This window comes from Lipophrys pholis (assembly GCF_963383615.2).
Source record: "Lipophrys pholis genome assembly, chromosome: 1".
Lineage (NCBI taxonomy): Eukaryota > Metazoa > Chordata > Actinopteri > Blenniiformes > Blenniidae > Lipophrys > Lipophrys pholis.
This window is the reverse complement of record NC_137635.1, coordinates 14,014,377-14,034,686: the sequence shown is the minus strand read 5'-3', so window position 1 is coordinate 14,034,686 and position 20,310 is coordinate 14,014,377. Positions and strand designations below refer to the sequence as shown.

At 45.4% G+C, this 20,310-nt stretch overlaps 1 protein-coding gene across 1 annotated transcript in view; it reads left to right on the top strand.

Annotated features, from left to right (window-relative positions):
• The window catches only part of grid1b (glutamate receptor, ionotropic, delta 1b), a gene marked incomplete at its 3' end in the record, with an annotated part of 396,484 nt that overhangs the window by 318,507 nt on the left and 57,667 nt on the right, over positions 1 to 20,310 (top strand). The window lies entirely within an intron of this gene.

The following is a 20,310-nucleotide window of genomic DNA, read 5'->3' as shown; positions in this document are numbered from 1 at the left end:
GGCGCCAAGGACTTCACCACCATTACGTAAGGGGTCATGGAGTTCTTGAAGGTTTTGTCTCGGAATCTCATTAAACTCCTCGGTTTGGAACACGTGGAACACGATTTGCAGTGTGAGGTGGCCAAAACTTTTTGACCCTGTCGATCAGGCGCTCCTCAACTTGGTGGCAACAAGAAAACAACACTCCGCCTATAGAAATAAAAGATATACCAAGCAAGCAAGGTTTATCTAAAAAGTTATATTTTTCAGTGTTTTTTTTTTTACAATGCGAACATTTCCCGGTATTTATAGGCGACTGGACGAGTTGGGAGGAAGGGCGGTGAAGCCACACTAAAAATAAAGGCAGCGCTCCTCTCCTCCCGTCTCTTCCCGCCTCTGCGAACGCCACAGGCCGAAACAAACGCCTCCCTCATAGCTTCTCAGATGGTCCAGCCTCCGGTCGGCTGATTCATCTGCTCGCCTCCTCTGCCTCCGCAGCTCGGACCGGGTGAGGGTGGGACCCCCGGGGTGGGGGTGGGGGTGGGGGGGGGGGGGGACTAGGGTAGGTGATGGATGGATCCACCGGGTGACAGAAGGAGGAAAAACGGAGAAAAAAGTGTAGGAGGGACGGGTGACAGGTGGGCCCGTGTCTGAGCTCTGTTTAAATGAAACAACACGTGTTACTGTCACGGCGCTCGCCTCCTCGAGACGGAAACGTCAGCTTTGAGGCGTCGACTGCAAAATTAATGACACAACTGTGTCACACAAAGTGTTTCTTCTTCAGACGAGGAGCGATCGCGGCTGAAAGGTCGGCGAAAGTAGAACGTAGCTCTGCTTGACAGCTCCAATCTTACTCCGTCCACACACACAAAGGTTCTTTCTTCTTATCGTCATCAAACCGATGTGTTCGGAGACAAAAACATCTCCTCGGGTACCTTTGACCATCAAATGCCCTGAAAGTTCCTCCCGAGGGTTAATTATTCACTTCAACAGGACAGTTTGCAATATGTTCATCTAAAACTGAATTCAGAGTTCTTTCTCTAGGGAAGAGCTACGTTACCACACAAAAACACTTCTTCACCCAATCCATATCGCTGGGAAAGACGTGAGCACTGAAAACTATCAAAGAAACACAGGAAATAATAAATATCACAGTTACTGAAGGACCAAGCAAAGACAGAAAAATGAATTAAGTTTCCCCTGTAATACTCTCGAGCAATAATACAACTGAAATCAGAACTAAACTAATCGTACTCTATCAATCCCCTTGGGCAAATTCCTTTTTTCTGCCTTGACCCATCCCGTTTCCAGAGTGCACTGGGGCGTTCGGGGAGCTGATGTGAGTCAAGGTTCTTTGCTCAGTGACCCACAGTGTTGACAGGTGACACGTCAGCTGTGGGATTCCCCAACTCAAATCTGCTCCTCTAACCTTGAGGCCACCGCTGCCAAACCAAACCAATGGATGTCGCTCCCATGCAGGGTGCACTATCCACTGGGGGAGCAGTTTCAGTTTTTGGCTCAGGGACACTTTCTACATGGTCATAAATCCAAAGGCTCAAAAAACTCTCTTGGTGTTTTCTCCCCTGTTAACAGAGAAGTGAAACTCAACGTAACAAGAAACTAAGATCAGCTGGAGAGTAGCCGCCTCACATCATCCACTGACTGTGGGCTGACCGTCTAACGTGATGGTGCTCTCTGGGGTCGAAAGAGCTCATCAACTTGCAGATTTCATGAAATATGTAATGTAATGTGTGTTTTCTCAGCGATGTGTTGGAGGAAAAGCTACAGAGTTCAAGTTTAAGATGCTCGATCATCCCCCGGGGGGCTAATTAGCTGTGCAGAGAATGAGGAGAAAAACTAAACACAGAGAATCACGAGACAGCAAATAAATAAATAAATAAAGTCTCAAGCTGTTTTAAAAACTGATCACGACAGGGACAAATGAGTTTTATCATCTCATCTCTTAATCCTGCATCATCAGGTCTGGAGAAGAAAGCAACTGGAACTGCTGGAGGTGTAGAGGGTGGAGTGTGTGGAGAGGCTGTAGAGAATGAAGTGTGTGGAGAGGGTGTAGAGGGTGGAGTGTGTGTAGAGGGTGTAGGATGATGTAGAGGATGAAGTGTGTGTAGAGGGTGTAGTTGGTGTTTTTTGTATAGAAGGTGCAGAGGGTGCAGTATTTGTAGTGGGTGTAGTTGAGATAGTTTGAGGAGGGTGTCATTGGTGTCGTGTTTGTAGTGTATCTAAAGGATGTAGTTTTTGTTGAAGGTGAGTTGTAGCGTTTCCGTGGAGACGGGGTTGGAGCTTTTTCAAAAGTTGCGTTTGCCCCAGTTTCCATAGAGGAGGGAGTCGGAACGCATTTTTTTCCCAGCTTGGGCTGGACATTTTCAAATAATTGCGGTTTTCCCCTTTTCAGTAGAGACGTAGATGTGGCGTTTTCAGAAAGTTGCATTTGCAGTCGGTCTGAGAAACGTTTTTGTGTAAACGAGCCTCAAATCACAACCAAAAAAAAAAGTGTGTTTTCACTGGAAAACGTCAGCGTGTAAACGAGCCTCAGTTGTTGGCACTGATTTGTAATCTTCCCCAGAAACGTCCAAAGAAGAGATGATTGTCTTTCTCAGATCGATAAACCATCTGAGTCGTCTTCTTCTCAAAGTGAAACCTCGGGACCTCGGCGCTCATCCCTGCCGAGGAAGAACATGAGGACCGGATGAGGTCACACTGGAATTTGATCAACGACGGGTCCTTTTTGTCAGAATTGAGACGTTTTCCTGGCGGTGACCTTCTGCTGGATGTGGCTGTGGAGCGCCGCGCTCCTCCAACCTTCAGAGCTCTTTTGTGTGTCAGCTGCCGCCTCTCAGGACATTCGGAGGCTTTATGTCCCCCCCGAGGACGCCCGGCGACGCTCCGCTCGTCATTTCACATCTGCACACTCCAGCTGAACGGCCTGCGAGGACTCATCACAGATTAGCGGTGACAAAATATTTTCTCGAATCAATTTGCCCGCTCCCTGCCGCTGCATCGAAATACAACCGAGGATGTTGTTGTTTTTTTTAATCCGATCTCTGTCGCCATCACACCGTCGTTACTTTGACACATTATTATGGTTCTGCAGTTAAAATGTGAAGCGGAGATCTTTCACTCGTGAGCAGTGCGACGCTGCGTTTACCTGCAGCTCCGCATCAAAAAAATCAATCCCCGGAATATAAACGCAAGAAAAAAAATCCTGTGAAGGTTACATACAGTGATTAATGTCAAAAATAACCAAGTATATTCGAGTCAATACTTGAATATACTTTCGGGGGAGTATTAGAACGACATAAAACCTCCATGTCCCTTCGGTCTCTTCATGTTGCCTCGTGTCCATTAACATCCTGGAATGTCCCATCATGTTCCCGCATGTCTCTTTCTGACCCTTCATGTCCCTGCATTGTCCATATCCCTTCTTTGTGACTTCAGGCTCCATCATGTGTCCTTGTATGTCCCTTCATGTCCCTTTGTGTCCCTTCGTGTCTCATTATGTCCGTTTTTGTGTTCCTGCATGTGAGCGGCAGCGTATCGTAGCTCTCCGTTGTGAGTACACGCTGTGCTCTGTGGACGGCCTGTAAATGTGTCCACGCTGTCCTCCGGCGGCGCACAGATGCGTTCAGATTCCCTCGCGGCCCGACACGTCGCAGCCCGGCGGGAAAATGGCCGATATTTACAGCCAGGAGTTGAAGAGCAGCGGGAACAGCGTGCTCCGTTTGGGTCAGACCTCTCAGACTCCAGAGCGCCAGCAGAGGGAAAATTGTCCTCCGAGAGGATGAAGGATTCTTTCTCCGCTTTCTCAGGTTTTCCAAACACAACTGGAGCTTTGAATTCGCCAGCTCCCCCTCACCCCCAGAGCCCCTCTGAGAACTCCTGCAGACACTTTGGCCTCTGGTTCTAACAAGCGATCCAACAAAATGACTCTAAATTGACCAAAAAGAGACGTCCTGGCCAAAAGGAGACAGAGGGAACAGGAAAATGGATTCAAATGATCAAAATAAAATTACTACATTTATTGAAACGGATCTAAAACTAGTTTTGATCATTTTTTTCTCCAGAAGAATCCTCCTAATAAACGCCTCATTCTCACCACAGCGTTTCAAGTGAAAACCCATTACGTTTGCCCTCTTTGGTTTTCAGAAAAGTTTCACCATCACATGGTAATGTTTTGAAAACAATGTCGTTTTCCAGTATGGCCACTAGTAGGTGCTGTTTATATGTAATAAAGCTATAAGAATTGTACGCTTTAAACGTTGAAGCTTTCGTTCTTTGTTGTTTTGGCAAATTCAGTTGTTGGTAAGAAAGAAAAAAATCTATATTTTCATGAGGTCCAGACGATTTTACGTAATAAACGCACCATTTATTGGAGAAGTGCTGTTAGATGCAAGAATAAAGGTTACACACAGCATTCATCGTTATATATGAGTCCTTCTTGCACATGCGCAGAATGATTTACTGCAATTGCGGTGTGGTTGTGCAGCATCAGCATTTCAGAAAAGTTGCGTTTTTCCCCTTTTTGCCATGGAGTCGAAGCGTTTTCAAAAACTTGTGTTTTCCCCAGATTCCATGGAGATGGAGTCAGAGCGTTTTCAAAAAGTTGTGTGTTATTTATGGAAGTAACTACTTTTATTCTTAATACGTCAACCATCTCCCTGCTGTGGGATTGAGGTGCTCCTGTATTATAAGCAAAGACACAACTATTGGTTCCTTTATCTTTCCAGTGATCAGCTTCAGACCTTTGAAAGCAGTAACTCAGTGTGAACGCCGGCCTCACTTAACGACAGTAGAAGGATTTTCTTCCATCCCTCTTGTAGCGCCCCCCGGGGGTCGTGGGGGGGCGGGGGGGGCGTGGGGGGGGCAGAGCTGACAGCAGCCCGGAGACTTCAGTGTTTACGCTGATGGTCACACTCGTGGTTTCATCACTTTTCTTCTTTGACCTTGTCTCCTCCTTTATTTAGCCGTCCGGTCTGAACACGAACGCCTGCAGTGGCGAACTGAAACTCCCTCCAGGCCTTCGCTCGGCTCCTTCTCCACTTCAGGGCCTCGGAACCCAGAGTTTAACTTCAGGGGGCCTCAGTGTGCGCGAAGCGTCATTAAAGGGCCTCTCCACCTCAATGATCCTGTTTTATTAAATAAGCTTTTCTGCTCTCTCTGCGTCAGTTACAGATTTTTTACATATAAATAGGGGGAAAATTAGTATAGAATAAAACTACTTTTTTAAATCCTATAGATACTGCTCTTATGCATTTATTTTTTGATTTCTTCTAAATTTCATGTTTTACATTATATATGACTAAATGTGTGTTGTCTATTTCTTTTTGTTTTATTTTTTGTTATTTTTTCAGTTTGACAAAAGAGTAATAGAAACCACAGATCAATAAAATACAAATTTTGTCAAATTTAATGGAAAACTGAATTAAAAGAAATGAAAGTGAAAATAACCAAATATAAAATACCTTAAGGAAGCTGATGAGATACTAAGAAATAATAATAATTGTAAAAGAATGAATAATTGTTGCGCAGACAAGAATTTTCACTTTCTAAAAACAATAAAAGAAACATTGACTCCTGGAGGTGTCTGACTTTACTAAACCGTTTGAGACGTTTTCTCCTTCCTCACTTTTATAAACACTCTTCGGTGTCTTCAGCCGGTTTCTCTGCAGCTGTCGTCTCTCTCAGAAAACCGTCAGAATCCATTTACCCGGAAACGGCAGATACACACGATAAAAACGACGTGATTTGCATGCGGGGCCTGGAGTTGGCGCTGTTGGTTGTTATTACAATGAAACCACAAGCATGAGCATGCAGAGGACAGATACTCTGTCCCCCCAGCCACAGCAATACTCGCTCCTGCTGCGGCTGAGGACACAGTCGCCCTGCGCTCCGGCACTACGCGTCTGCTGGGAGCTACAGGGTATTTACCACGGCTGGCAGGAGCTGCGTTTTCCCCGTTTCCACGAAGACAGACGGAGGCGTTGCTTTTCCAGTGGCTCAGATCACAAGTTGCCGTGTAAACAAGTTGACCGTTTTCCGTTGAAGTCATGTAAACGGAGCCTTATGCTCCGGTCCTGCCTGCTCCTCCCACAGAGCCGCTCCATCACCGCCTCCAAACACTGTGAGATGGAGCGTTTAAAAAAAAAAAAAAAAAAACAGGTACAGCTTATTCACATGGTTCAGTTCCTGGAGCTGCTTCTCGTCTCCTCATTATGATCAGTTACAATCAGAAGTAAATGTGAATATTGTTGACGGAGAGCAAAGATTTTGTGTATCCGGAGACCTTTGATTGGACGCCAGTTCCACAAACTCACGTGACGGCGCCAATAGATTCAAGTTAAACTCTTTCTGTCTGCTCTGTGAAGCAGCATTCATCACTCACAACAAGAAGTCTTTCCTTCCAGTAAAAAATTTATTTTTATTTTTTTCTCCCACCGCCTTCACCAATTACTCAGACGTCCAGTCAGTCTTCACCTCCCTCCCTCCATCCATCTCTGAATCTACAGCGGGACTCTGTAATCCCTCCACATCCTCCGTTATTTAAATCGGCGGCTCGCCCACTGCCCCATCCGTCTCTTTCTGTTTCTGTCTCCGTCCTCTTAATCCCTCTTTCTCCTGCACGTTGCTCTCCTGCTCTTTGCAGTCCGGGCTTTATTCGTCTTGGTGGGCAGCCGGTGGAGCGGCGGCCATTAGAAGCAGCCTTGCATGAAACGAGTGCAAACTGCCGCCGCTCGGGTTGTGTTCACCGCGGCCCGCTGTGAGCGTCTTCTCTATTAAACTTTGTTTGTGGACGAACTTCTGAAACTTTTCAAATGAAACTCACATGCTGAACGGGGAGAGGAGCTCCACCACAAGGGGGCAGCGATTGGAGAATAGTGGCAATATTGCCCCCCGTTCAGACCCGCCGCTAACGTGCAAAACCACTTCCCGAGGTGGTCAGGGGTCCGTCTGACCACGGAGGCTTTGTAGCGTGAACAGCATGCGTCGAGAATGTGCTCCAGGTCAGCGGCATCGCAGGAAAGTAAGGAAACGTTGTCGGTGTCTGCTTGCATAACTTTTCTGAAACAAAAGCGCAACACACTTGAAAACGTCACATGAACGGGGCTTGGCCGGGCTTATACGAAGAACAAGCACAACAAGGAGCTTGTCTTCCATGAATAACTTTTCTGACAGGAGGAAGAAAAAAAAAAGGGTAAAACAGAACAGTTGATTCACTGCTGCTCTACCTTCATCCTGCTTGTTTGTGGTATTTAAAGGATTTAAAGGACAAGTTGATCTCTTTTCACTGAGGCCCCCTGCAGAGGAAACCTCCTGCTGTTTACCACACACACACACACACACACACACACACACACACACACACACACACACACACACGCAGCGAAGCGGTTGTGACAAAGTGACAACGATGACTAACTGATCAACAACACCTTTTTTTTTCAGGAACTTGCAGATCTGCTGCTGTGACTTCTTTTTCCGCACCACTTATCACTTGAAGTATTTCTTACTCCTCAGTCACTCCGGCCTTCACAGGGGATTTTTCTTTTTTTTTTACTGATAAATAAGTTTATTTCAGGAGACTCGGGCTGCTTTCAGACACTGAACCACAGCAACCACCTGATGGAACAAATCCACACGTTGCCTCTACGTTCACCCACGGCCGCCCACAGTTTGTCTGTAACAACGGTGTCACGGCCTAAAGGCACCGTTGGTTGTTTTTGTAAAGAAACCACACACACACACACACACACACACGGGTGCAGAGAGCAACATGCCGTGATGGTAACGATTCAGGTCGAGGGTCGGGATTCACACTCTGCGGCACCTTTTGGATTCCTGCTTGATCTCTGATCTCTCCATCACCAGTGAACTCCAGTAAACTCCTCCTCCTGCTGCCTTTACAGTCTCTCACGTCATTGGGTTTGAATGTGTAACTTAATCCTACCGCGTTGGCCGGAGCAGCAGGGACACGTTAAGCACATGTTAGGAACATGTGTGGCCGCGGTGGGTAATAACCTCCCACTTCCAACCTCATTAAGCAAACGAGGCTCATAGATTTTCACCTTGAGTCTCCTCGCTGCCGTCAAACCCACATGTGTGGCTGGAATAATGGAGACGCATGTTACATGCTCCACATGCGTGTTGGGAGAGTCGTCAGCAGAACGCCGGCGGTGATGTTCTGCTCCGGAGTCAAACTGTAATTATCTCGTTCAGGATCTCTGAGCCGGCCCGCAAAGACAGAGAGGTCCCTCGGCTTTTTTTTTTTTTTTTTAGAAGCATGGCCATTAATCACAGACCACCGGTCAAGTTGGAGCATCGAAGAGAGAAAAGATACAGAAATGCTCTGTGGCTGCTCGCACGAAAAGCAGAATGGTCGTCTTGACAGCAGCCTGAAACTCCACTCGAGGAGTCATGAAACTCCTGTGAAAACAGAGCAAAGGCAGTCCTGACAGCGATGTGAAAATTAGACGGAGACTCTGTGAGAAACCAGATGAATACAAGTGTGAAAGTGGTGAAAAAAAACAGACCCGACGTGGGCCTGTTCCTAAACCAAATCAAATAGAGTCATTCAATTAATGTAGAATAGCCCCACGTTACACCAAATAACATTAGTAGATAACAACCGGTCAGCTGAGAAACCACGGTTTCCAAAACCGATTTAAAAATCAGTCGGAAACCAGGCAAAGGGTAATCTTAAGTCCTGAAAGAATCTCTTTCGTCACCCGCTCTGAAGCCAGAAGCCGACATAAAGACAGTCCAAAACTGTCCCCAAAGCAATCAAAACAAGACAAAAAAAACCTGTCAAAATGTACTTTTGAAATAAGTACAAGAATAGTCCCAAATGTGCCCGAATACCATTTTAAGTGAAAACTACCCACTACAAGAGATAACATTGTGAAACCAGAACCAAGCTGTTCTTCAGTCTATGACGAGCACAAAACAAATCCACAACCAACCTGAAACAAGTTCAACACCAGTTAAAAATTACCAAAGTTATCACCAAAGAAACGATCCAAAACAGTGCAAAGTTGCTCCGATGCAGTTAACCCAAGAAAAACCCAGTTAACCCAACTAACTCAATCCAACCAACCAGTTGAAAAATTTGTTTTTTGGGCAACAAATACTGAGCCCCAAGACTTTCAGTGTAAACGCAGCCTGAAGGAACTCTTCAGAGTAATGATAAATGATCTTTATTCTCATTTGAACTCTTCCCAAAGACAAATAAAAACAGATCTTATGTGTTGGAATCAAACCTTCTGAGCTTTTTTAAACTCAGTGTTTGTTTCAGACGCGAGACCAAAAACCTACTTGAAGTAGAAGCAAACTCATTTCTGTGTCTCAGTTCCTCGTCTCTGCAGCTCGGAGGCTGATTTCTGTCCTCTTCATCTCTTCCTTCTCCTACATTTATTCCCCCCATCTCTTTTTTTTAATTTTTTTTTTATTTTGCTCTATTCAGCTTGTTTTTGTTTTTCCTACACCACCCCCAACCCACCTCACCCACCACCACCCTCTCACATTATTGTATATATTCTGATTTCTGGAACATGTTTTTCAGCTCAGGACACATTAATCTCTTTTTTCTGTTTGGTCTTTTCACTCAGGAGATAAAGAAAAGCTTCATTCAGCTGCTGTAACCCCCCCCCCCACGCACACACACACACACACACACACACACTTTTATTCATTTATCAGTCCAACATCTCGGCTCTGGCATAATGAGCTCAGCCGCTCATCACCCCCCCACCCACCCACCCACCTCCACCCCCAGCGCCCCCTCTTGTCCGTCCTCTTCAATGCTCCCAAGGTCACCTGCTGCACCATCTCCGTCACATCCACATCACATCTGAGATTTACTGCAGTAGTACTCTCCTGTATTCATGTGACACGCACTGATGGACGAGTGACAGATTTCAAACGTACGTATTGAGAAATGTAAAGAGCGATGTGGCTTAGAGCTTCTAGTGGTTCCTACAGACTGGAACTCAAGTTCAAACAACAGTCACTTCATGGGGAATCCAAAGAAGTTCTGAAACAAATCTCATCTCAAGTTCAAGATTGACTTCAAAATCAGAATCAAAGATGCTCAAACAAAATCCAGAACAAATTCAAAACCAACCAGCAGCCAGTCTGAACCCAGTCTGGAGCTGGTCTGGTACCAGTCTGGAGCTGGTCTGGAACCAGTCTGGAGCTGTTCTGGAACCAGTCTAGAGCTCGTCTAGAACCAGTCTGGAGATTTTCTGGTACCAGTGTGGAGCTGTTCTAGAACCAGTGTGGAGCTGTTCTAGAACCAGTCTGGAGATGTTCTTGTACCAGTGTGGAGCTGTTCTAGAACCAGTCTGGAGCCGGTCTGGAACCAGTCTGGAGCTGTTCTGGAACCAGTCTGGAGCTGGTCTGGAACCAGTCTGGAGCTGTTCTGGAACCAGTCTAGAGCTTGTTTAGAACCAGTCTGGAGCTGTTCTGGTACGAGTGTGGAGCTGTTCTAGAACCAGTCTGGAGCTCGTCTGGAACCAGTCAGGAGCTGATCTAGAACCAGTCTGGAACCAGTCTGGAGCTGGTCTGGAACCAGTCTGGAGCTGTTCTGGAACCAGTCTAGAGCTTGTTTAGAACCAGTCTGGAGCTGTTCTGGTACGAGTGTGGAGCTGTTCTAGAACCAGTCTGGAGCTCGTCTGGAACCAGTCAGGAGCTGATCTAGAACCAGTCTGGAACCAGTCTGGAGCTCGTCTAGAACCAGTCTGGAAATGGTCTGGAACCAGTCTGGAGCTGGTCTGGAACCAGTCTGAATCCAACCTGAAAACAAACCAAAGCCAGATCAGGAAGCAGACTAAATCCAGATCAACGGTAAAGGCAGGTTACATCAATGCCTGTCAGCAGTTCATCTCTCACACACAAACACACACACACACACACACACACACACACACACACACACACACACACACACACACACACACACACACACACACACACACACACACACACACACACACTTCATCCCAAACAGGTAATAGCGTCATTTTTCATGGCGGCGTGGCGTCCGCAGCCCTCATTAATCTCCCTAATGGAGAAGTAAGTGATGGGAAATCCAGACTTTAATCATGTTTTCTCGCCTGGTTCATGCTGAAAGCTTCAGATGGGCACATTTCTGTGTGTTTGCGCTTTTCTCCGCTGACTCTCTCCACATCGCAGCGGGTCGTGGAGGGTCTGGGGGGAACAGGATCTGTCTTTACTTAAAAAAACAGGTTCAGCAGCTCGAGTGTTTGCTGTTTATCTCCGAAGCTTTGAACCGATTCTGCAGGTTTTAGTGGAAGAATTTAATGATTCAGCTTCAAAAGAGTCAAGCAGTTCATAAATGGAACTCAGAGTTTTTTTAAATGAAGCCTGTTTCATGTGGCTCACCATGTTTTAGTTAAGACCAGCATTTCTTTGATGTGAAAGTTTCAGTTTTTGCCACTTCCCGCAAATATATGCAGGTAAAAACATCCTGCAGTTATTCAAAAAGTAATTGTTTTTGTTATTCCTAATTGAAACCTAAATATGAATTTCTTTATTTTGATTTGCTCAGTGAATGACTGGATTTAAAAATATGCAATAAACGACATGAAAAACTGAAATCAGGACAATAAAAGAAAAGCAAAACAGTGCCACAATTTAAGGCACCATTCATACAAGAATGTTTGAAGTGAAAACATATCGTTTTTGTGTTTTCATTTCAACAAATCTTCACATTTAACGCTTTGAAGACGACGTCTGTTTACAGGGTAAAGGCAGAAACTCTGCGTTTTCGCGTTGGGCCACTAGTGGGCGTTGAGTTCGTAATAAAACCAAAGTCATGCACATTGAACAATACATGATAAACATTAACAATGAGGAGGACACATACATTAGTATTCAAGAATACGGACTGCGAGTCATGCCACCCTGGAGACCGCCATTGGTATTGTTACTGTTACCATTTTTTTGTAACTCCTCCATTGAGGCTCCATTCACATCGGTACAGGTTCCATAAGGATGAGCGACAACACAGCCGCCTGCTGATTGGTCAGTGACGATCGTCACTCTCGACACGCCCGTAATATTTAAATTCACTCTGGTCCCATGTTTACTGTCCTGTAATGATGCCCCACATACGCGTCGTTATGCAGCCGTTCACATTTGAATTGTTCTCTGCGGTGGAACCCGCGCAACAGATCTGTGTCAGGGTGTGCTTTGCCACACTGGATTGTACCTTATCGTACCGGACCAGTGCCGAACTGCACAGCCTCTGAGCACCCATAAATATTATCACAGTCTGTCTCGGGCTTAATGAAGCCTGCGGCCACTCGTCCACTCGGTGCCCCACCTGGAGGCAGAGGAGCTGGTTATTTATGGCCTTCAGGGTTCGAACCCGGCTGCAGCCTCAAGGTTCCCTGGGTCGGTTCCAGAAGCTTCGCCGCTCCTTTACTGCGTCTTTAAGTGTTAGAAAAATATAGTGAGTTGCTCATTCAGCTCTGAAATAGACTGGAAGGTGACTGGCATAGCGGATGACTGGTTTGCTCCCTCACCTACAGTAGAACTACCCCTGTGGCATCCCCCCCCCGAGCATGGAGTGGATTTTTATTTAACTTGTTTATTGATCCTCTCTGACTGGTTTCCAGATACACAATTTCAGAGTTGAATCAGGTCTGGTGTTCGACTTCCTTTGAACAGATTCAAACACCTTTGAAACTGGTTTTGAACTACAGTACTTCCGTACTGGTTTTTGAAATGATTTGAAACTGGTTTCTTTCTAACCTGTCTATTCTTTGTGAACCACTTGAACCATATTGTTGTTTCCTGACTAGATTTTAGTTAATTGGTTTTGGACTTCTGTCTTACTCAGTGGTTTTCTGTAAAAGTGCGTATACTCTCGATGTTTGCCTTCTTTCAAAGCAGCCTGGAAATGCCACTTTTACCAAACAGTGGCATGTTAGAGTACTTTATTTAATGAAAATCCGTCCATAGTATTTGTTCATTGTCACATAACTTTGGAATAATGTATTGATTAGCATAAAGACCAGCCCTGCTCTGCCTCTGATTGGCTCGTCAGTCCTCACCCTGCACAGTAGACATCGACATTAACCAATCAGATGAGGGAAAGCAGGGAGTACTTGCCAATTAGATGCAAAGTAGGGGGTCATGGCTTTATTATCATCACTTTAGTTCTTTTCTTTGTTCAGTCCAGAACAGAAGCAGCAGATTCTGACCCCAAGAAGAAGAAATCCATCGACATGGACTCACTGTTGCCACCCAGTGTACAGAAGTGGAATTACTTACATATCGACGCTGTAAGAAAAAACATTGAAAATGCCTAAACAGACAAAAGAGGGTCCAAATGCGGGTTTACACCATCTAATAAAGGAAGTATAATGAATGGAACATAAAGTGATCTGTCAAAGCGATTAATTGCATGAAGTGAAGGTCTTATGTGAAATGTTAGAAGCTGCAATATTTCACTCACTCGTCGTGTGTGAAGAAGAAATTGATGTTTGTGTCAAGACGCCCGAGGGGGGGATCGGAAAACCTGGCCTGCATGCAGCTCCTCACCGAACACACGCCAGACACACACCTGTGAGAGTCAAGCAGCACATGAAGACGCTGCTTTATTCGTACTCACACGCAGAACCAGAGAAATGCCTAAGCCACCGCTCAGCTGAGGGTTTGGAGCGGTGATGTAACTGCAGGGACTCCGTGTTCATTCGTATTCGGGAGCACGTCTGAGCAGCTTCACCTTAACCAAGCTGACGCTCCTCTTCTCCTTCTGTGGTAATCCAGGTGTGTGTGTGTGTGTGTGTGTGTGTGTGTGTGTGTGTGTGTGTGTGTGTGTGTGTGTGTGTGTGTGTGTGTGTGTGTGTGTGTGTGTGTGTGTGTGTGTGTGTGTGTGTGTGTGTTGACCTGGTTGGCTGATTAGCTCTCTGAGACAATGTGGCCACAGATTGAATGGACCATTGAGTCCCTGAGCAGATCCAACATGGCTGCTGTCACACAACTTGACACCAGCTGTGTGTTTTTCTGTGTGTCTGTGTGTTTGCGTGTGTGTGTGTGTGTGTGTCCTTCTAGTTTCCTGTCCTCCCCTTCATTCATGTCAGCAGAGACGTAACAATGACCAAACGAAGCTGAGCGAGGTCTTGACGTCGGCTGAAGCTCCGACGCAGCCATGAACTCGTCCCTTGTGGCTTTGCTCTTCGGGATAAACGCCATGAGAAGTTACACAACCTGTTTTTAGTGCGACCCGAAGAGGAAAAACCTTAACGCACTGACAGTTTTTAAGTCTCTGCTAATGCAAACTGCTGCTGCGGTTTCACATCCACCTTCCTCTTCGCGACTCCACCGACGGGAGGCTTTTATCGTGGAGGCAGCAGCTCCAGGAAATCATTAGCGGGCCTATTCTTCAGCTTAAAATTGCTCTGAATAAAAGGAATACTGTGTGTTATGGCGTGAGGAGAGGCAGCCGCACAGAGGTATGACTTTCACCAGTGCCTTCCTGTCCTGTGGAAAAGCCATTTGTGGCGTGGCGGCTCAGTTTCTGCTCATTTTCTTCCGACTCCGCTTTATTCGGAAGCTTTTAGCGAGATGACAGCATGTATCAGCCCGGCTGATTAGACACGTTCTGGAAAACATCCGTGAACAAAAAGAGAGAAAAGACCAGTTTGCAAAACACTTTTCCGCTCCTCATATCTCCTGAAAAACTGCGAACATGACTCTCTATACACTCTCATCAATTTTTTTCTACTCGTAACTCAAGAAAAGTGGAAAAAATGATAAACAGCTTGGGTAGTACCGACAGTACCGTACCCAACCGTTACCATTTTTCCAGAACCCCTCCGTGGCTGCAACTGCTGCGACGCCACCTGGAGGTCAGAATGTTAATGAAGAGCTCCGTTGAGGTCATGACAAAATATATGAATGAATGAAGTAATTTCACTACATTGATGCCAGGATTGCCTGTGATTCTCTCTCACACATGCTGCCATGTTTGTTTTCAAAGCCGCAAAGGCCGGCGTGTGCCGCGTCCATCATGGCCATTTTTCCCATGAGGCCTTGGGACAAAAGTGCTCAGAGTGAAAAGGTCCGGCCGTGAGGTCGGACCTTTAGAGGTCAGCGCATGAATTCAGCCGGCTCGTTGTGGAACGTTTCAGTGTTCATCCTCACATGAATGAAGCACGAAAACAGTTTCATTCCTTTACTTGTAAACTCACCTTGAGATTATAAAAAGACTATTGTCCTTTGAAAATTCAGCTTCAGTTGATTTTAGAAATCTACAAATCTATATTGATTCACTTTTTCTCCCCATTATTATTGTACTTTTTTTCTATTATTTGACGCAGGAGTTGTTCTGTCCCTGTTTTTTTCCGTGGACTGTTAAATCCGTGCTGATATTTTAATGCTGTATTTAGTTCCTTATACGGTTGAAATGAAAGCCACAGAGAAGTGTGAAGAATGAGAAGAAATGAACAAAAACCAAAGCAAAAGATTGAAGATCTTATTTGAGTCCCGTTCCTTTTCTGGTGAGTCTTTTCTGTTTTGATGGGATCTGCTTGGTCAACTTTCAGGCTGCTGTTCAGATTTAGTTCGGACTAGTTTTATTTATATATGAGCTCGTTCTGGATTGGTTTCTGGCATGACCGGGATTTAAAATGGTTTCTTGCTGGTTTTTAGACCATGTTTACCACATTTATAGATATAATCACCCTCTCACCCTCGTAGGGTGGTAACTGTGTCTGTATCTATATCATCCTCAAGCTCGGGTCCTCGAGGGAGTTTGAGGGTTCTAAGCAGTATGTTAGCTGTTTCGAGGACTACACTCTTCTGGACTGAGGCTTCAGTTGTTGTTCCTCTCCTAGTTTGGGGATTCAAAGCCCAGTACTCCTACTACAGGAACCATGTCAGATTTAACCTCCAAATCTGTTCCTCCGGCTCTTGGTACTTCTCAATTTCCTGTTCTTTCTTTCCGATGTTGCTGCCACAATCATCGCTGTTGCCTTCTTCTGTTGTTTGTCAACCACCACAATGTCCGGTTGGTTACCCAGCAGCTGAAGCTGGAGTCCCACCAATTCTTAGCCCCGTTTTTCTCAGCCGCCTTTGATTTGGGTCCTTTGAGCCTATACTGGGTACAGATGTTTCTGCACACTGTCCCAGCCACTTGGTTGTGTCTCTCCACGTGCATTGATGCTGCTTGCATTTTACGCCCTGCTACTGTGTGCTGGATAATCTCTGGGGCGTCTTTGCACAGCCTGCACCTTGGATCTGATCCACTTTGGTAGACCTGTTCCTTGATGGCCCTTGTGTTCAGTGCCTGTTCTTGTGCTGCCATGATTATTGCCTCAGTGTCGTCTGTCAGTGCAGCATTTACCAACCATTAGAAGGTCTTCTCGATATCAGCCACTTCCTCTATCTGGCAGCGGTACCTGCCATGTAGGAGCTTGTCTCTCCATGTCACCTGCTCCTCCTCATTCTCAAGCTGTCTGAGGCTTTCACTTAGTAGCTCATCCTTTAGGCTCGTCCTGAAGTACGGTCCATCAGATAGTGGCTGTAACACTCACGAGTCATCAGCTTCCCTCTTTTCACTTGTACAGTCTCGGGATGCTGGACTTTGGTGGAACTCTTCATGTACAGCGAGGAGCTTTCTTGTTTTGATGTCTCTGGCTTCTATCTCCTCCTTTGGCCAGTTTCTGAGCCCAGCTGGGTTCTGATGACCGACAGTGCAGACATTGGTTGGTTCCTTACCGCCTGCTCATTGTTTCCATCAGCCTGTGGCATCCCCAAGATACTTGTATCCTGGATGTCCCTGATGTTTGGTAGTTTGACCCCTTCACTTCTGATCATCCTGCCTCTCTTTGATACCATCACTGAACCACACCTGCTTTAGATGTGTTGTTTTTTGGTTTTTTTCACTATGAAAAGTCTTGTTTCCAAGTTTCAAACTAGTTTTTGGGACCGTTTTTAATCTAGTTTTGGTCTCAGATTGTTTTGGGTCTAGTTTTCAGCTGGTCACCCTTAATTTCTAAACTCATTTTAACTTGAGCTTCTATCCATCTTTCACACTTTTTCTCCAGTTCAGGGTTACTGAATCTGATCGAAGTTATCTGAGGGTGGAGTCAGGATTCACCTGAACAAGTCAACGTCCATCAAGGTGTTGTGAACATACACGTCTTCATCTCCTGTGTATCTGTCTCTTTACTATCTACCTCTCTCTTTCTACTTGTTTTTCTGTCTTTGAACTGTTTTTGTCTTCTTCATATTTTCTGATCCCACACATAACACCCCCCCCCCCCCCCCCCCCCCCCCCCCCCACCGCTGGCTCCTCGCAGTCCTCCCATCTACATATGATAATTGAGGTCGAGCACGCTGGCTGTCTGTATGTGTTTGTGCCGCCATGGTGACCCCTCCCCTCGTGGTCATTATGCGCCGCACCGCCTCACTCTGTATGCAAACGAGGTGCCAGCTGGACCTTGGACGCCCACCGGCCGATCGAAGCGGCATTTGGGCGGTGAGGCCGGGCCTGGCGCCTGCGCCCAGACTTCGGGAGGCAGATCAATAACGGCAGCTATCCCCGCCATGTCTGTCTGAGATGTTTGGTAATGACCCTCGCCGCCGCCGCCGCCACCACCTCGCTCCCATGAATAAATCGGGCCTGATGAATGCCAAAGTGGCTTTAAGGCCGAGATTGGACTCGGAGGAGTTTGTTTTGGATTCACTCTGAGTTTCATTTAAATGCAGAAACCAGTCGCTTCGCTTTCTTTTCCACGATTGTTTGAGTTGTCTGCAGATCCGGACAGTAAGAGAAGACGCAGCCTGCGAATGTTACTGTCTCACACATACACACACACTCACACACACACACACACACACACACACACAGTCAGAGTTACTCTGCGCCGTCATCTTCATTTGAAACAAATAATGTTTCATCTTACTGGCAGACATTCGCAGCATCTTAAAACATTTTGTGTTTTTAATGTGAGAAACTGCTGTTTATTTACTGAGTCTGGCTTTTTTTTTGCAGATCGTGCCATATGGGGAAATCCATAAAGAAAAAATTCCAAAAACTAAATCCCTTGAAAAGATCTGGCTGTTTTGTCAGAAAAGGGAAATTCTATCCATTCAATTCTGCAGTTTTTACATTCGAAACGTCAAAGATCTTTAGCATTTACAATCAAAACAGAATTTATCTTCAGTGTTTGTCCCCAAAAAAAAGTCATATATATCTATTATTTACTTTATAAAAATGATAGATCTCTAGTTTTTGGCAGTACAAACATCGCCAACCTGAAATATTTACTATAGAAATATCTTAAATACAGAATTCTACAGTAGGAACAGAAAAGAGTTCTATATTTTTGCATTCGTAAAATACTAAAATCAGTGATTACATTAAACATGATGTGTCTTCGGTGCTACTAATGTGAATATCATGTCTCCATTATTTACTGTAGAAAGACCCCTAACAGGCCTTAAATGTTCACGAGAACCAAGAGGAAACAACAGAATGCAGAAGCGAGTTTGATTCCCGGACTTGTTGATACTTGACTACGTCTTTAACCCTCCTTTTCCAGAGACGCGCCTCTAATTAGCGAAACATGTTGTGTTCCTGATGTCTCAGTCTGAAGGTAATGAAGTCTAACAAGACTATTTTTACAGCTCTGTTTCTGCGCTAATTACCTGCCGTGGATGTGAGTTTACCTGAGAAGGTTGTGTTGATTCTCACCGAGCGGAGAGAGGATGGAGACTGAGAGACTGTAAGGCATGTCTGTGAGGACTTCAGACCGGCTGAGTGCCTCTGACGAGGATGTGGATGTGCAAGTATTTCAAAATATCTGAACGTATATTAGTATATATATTAGTATAATATATATTCAGGACATTTTTACGCGACACCCATTAAGAATATGCAACCTTTTGAAAACACTTGTTGCCAAGTAAATGTGATACTTTTCTGAAAGGCTAACGCAATAACGATGAGCTTTGACTTGAAACTTTGTCATGTGAATGTGAGCTTAGTTAAGAATTTGTACTTTTAAAAGATGTTTGTTTTTTGTTTGTGGCACTTGCACTTCTACGTTAATTGGACCAGACATATTTAAGACTTGCTTTGGACAAGATGTAGACATATTTTTGAGGTAGTTTATTCATTTTCCATTCAGTGAAAGCTAAGAGTATTTCTAGAACTATTATTTTACAGTAAAACCTAAACATCACTCATATAATTTAGTCTAAAATATCATAATATCCAACGGCAACGATCTGTACCACCAATTCGGTACTTGTTGCCCTCTGGTAGTGGAAGTGATGATGACAGCAGCAACGTAGAGAGGCAGAAGTATTAAGTGTGACATGAAACTTTAGAGGTTAAAACAAGGGATGAAGATCATTGGTGTCAGAACCCTGCAAACGTGTGTCATGGTTTATGACTGGTGTGCTTGGGTACCAAGTGGGTGTGGACTCCTGCTGGAACAGCAGCTTAGTTGGACTTCCCGGTCTCTCTCACACACACACACACACACACACACACACACACACACACACACACACACACACACACACACGGCAGGAGTACAGCTCATTATCATGCAGTCAGACAGTTTCACCTGCTCTTTAAAATGAGACCCTTCATCCCCTCTTCAATCTCTGCTCCGTCCTGCACCGCTCCCTTGCCTTTGTGAGCTCCCATAATGGGATGGAGGGATGAGTGACAGCAGCAGACAATAAAGAGAGCAAGAGAAGGAGGAATGGATCGGAGGGGAGGATCTCTCAGTGGGGGGAGGATGGCGACTCGGAGAGGGTGAGGAGAAAAATGGGGGTTTGAAAGCCATCACAAGCTGTTATAAGTAATAATAACAGCAGAGAGGCTGTAATTATGCTCCATACGTGTGTGTGCGTGCGTGCGTGTGTGTGTGAGGGTGACTAAGAAGATGAAAAAAATGATGGAAAGCAGTTTTCTTAATGAGTCATCAGGACAAAAAGACAAACACGTCAGATAAGTTTAAAAGCAAAAGTACACATAGGAAGGGCACTCAGCTCGAAATGTATACGTACTACAAATACGGACTAAATACAGTCAAAACAACGTCAGGATGCACAGCAATACATGTGTCGAGATAACGATGTGTCAAATACATCCAAAATATATATGTGCACACGAATATGTGTTGTATATGTTTTTTTAGGGAGACCCAATACATCACATACTGTGTGTGTGTGTGTGTGTGTGTGTGTGTGTGTGTGTGCGTGCGTGCGTGCGTGCGTGCGTGCGTGCGTGCGTGCGTGCGTGCGTGCGTGCGTGCGTGCGTGCGTGCG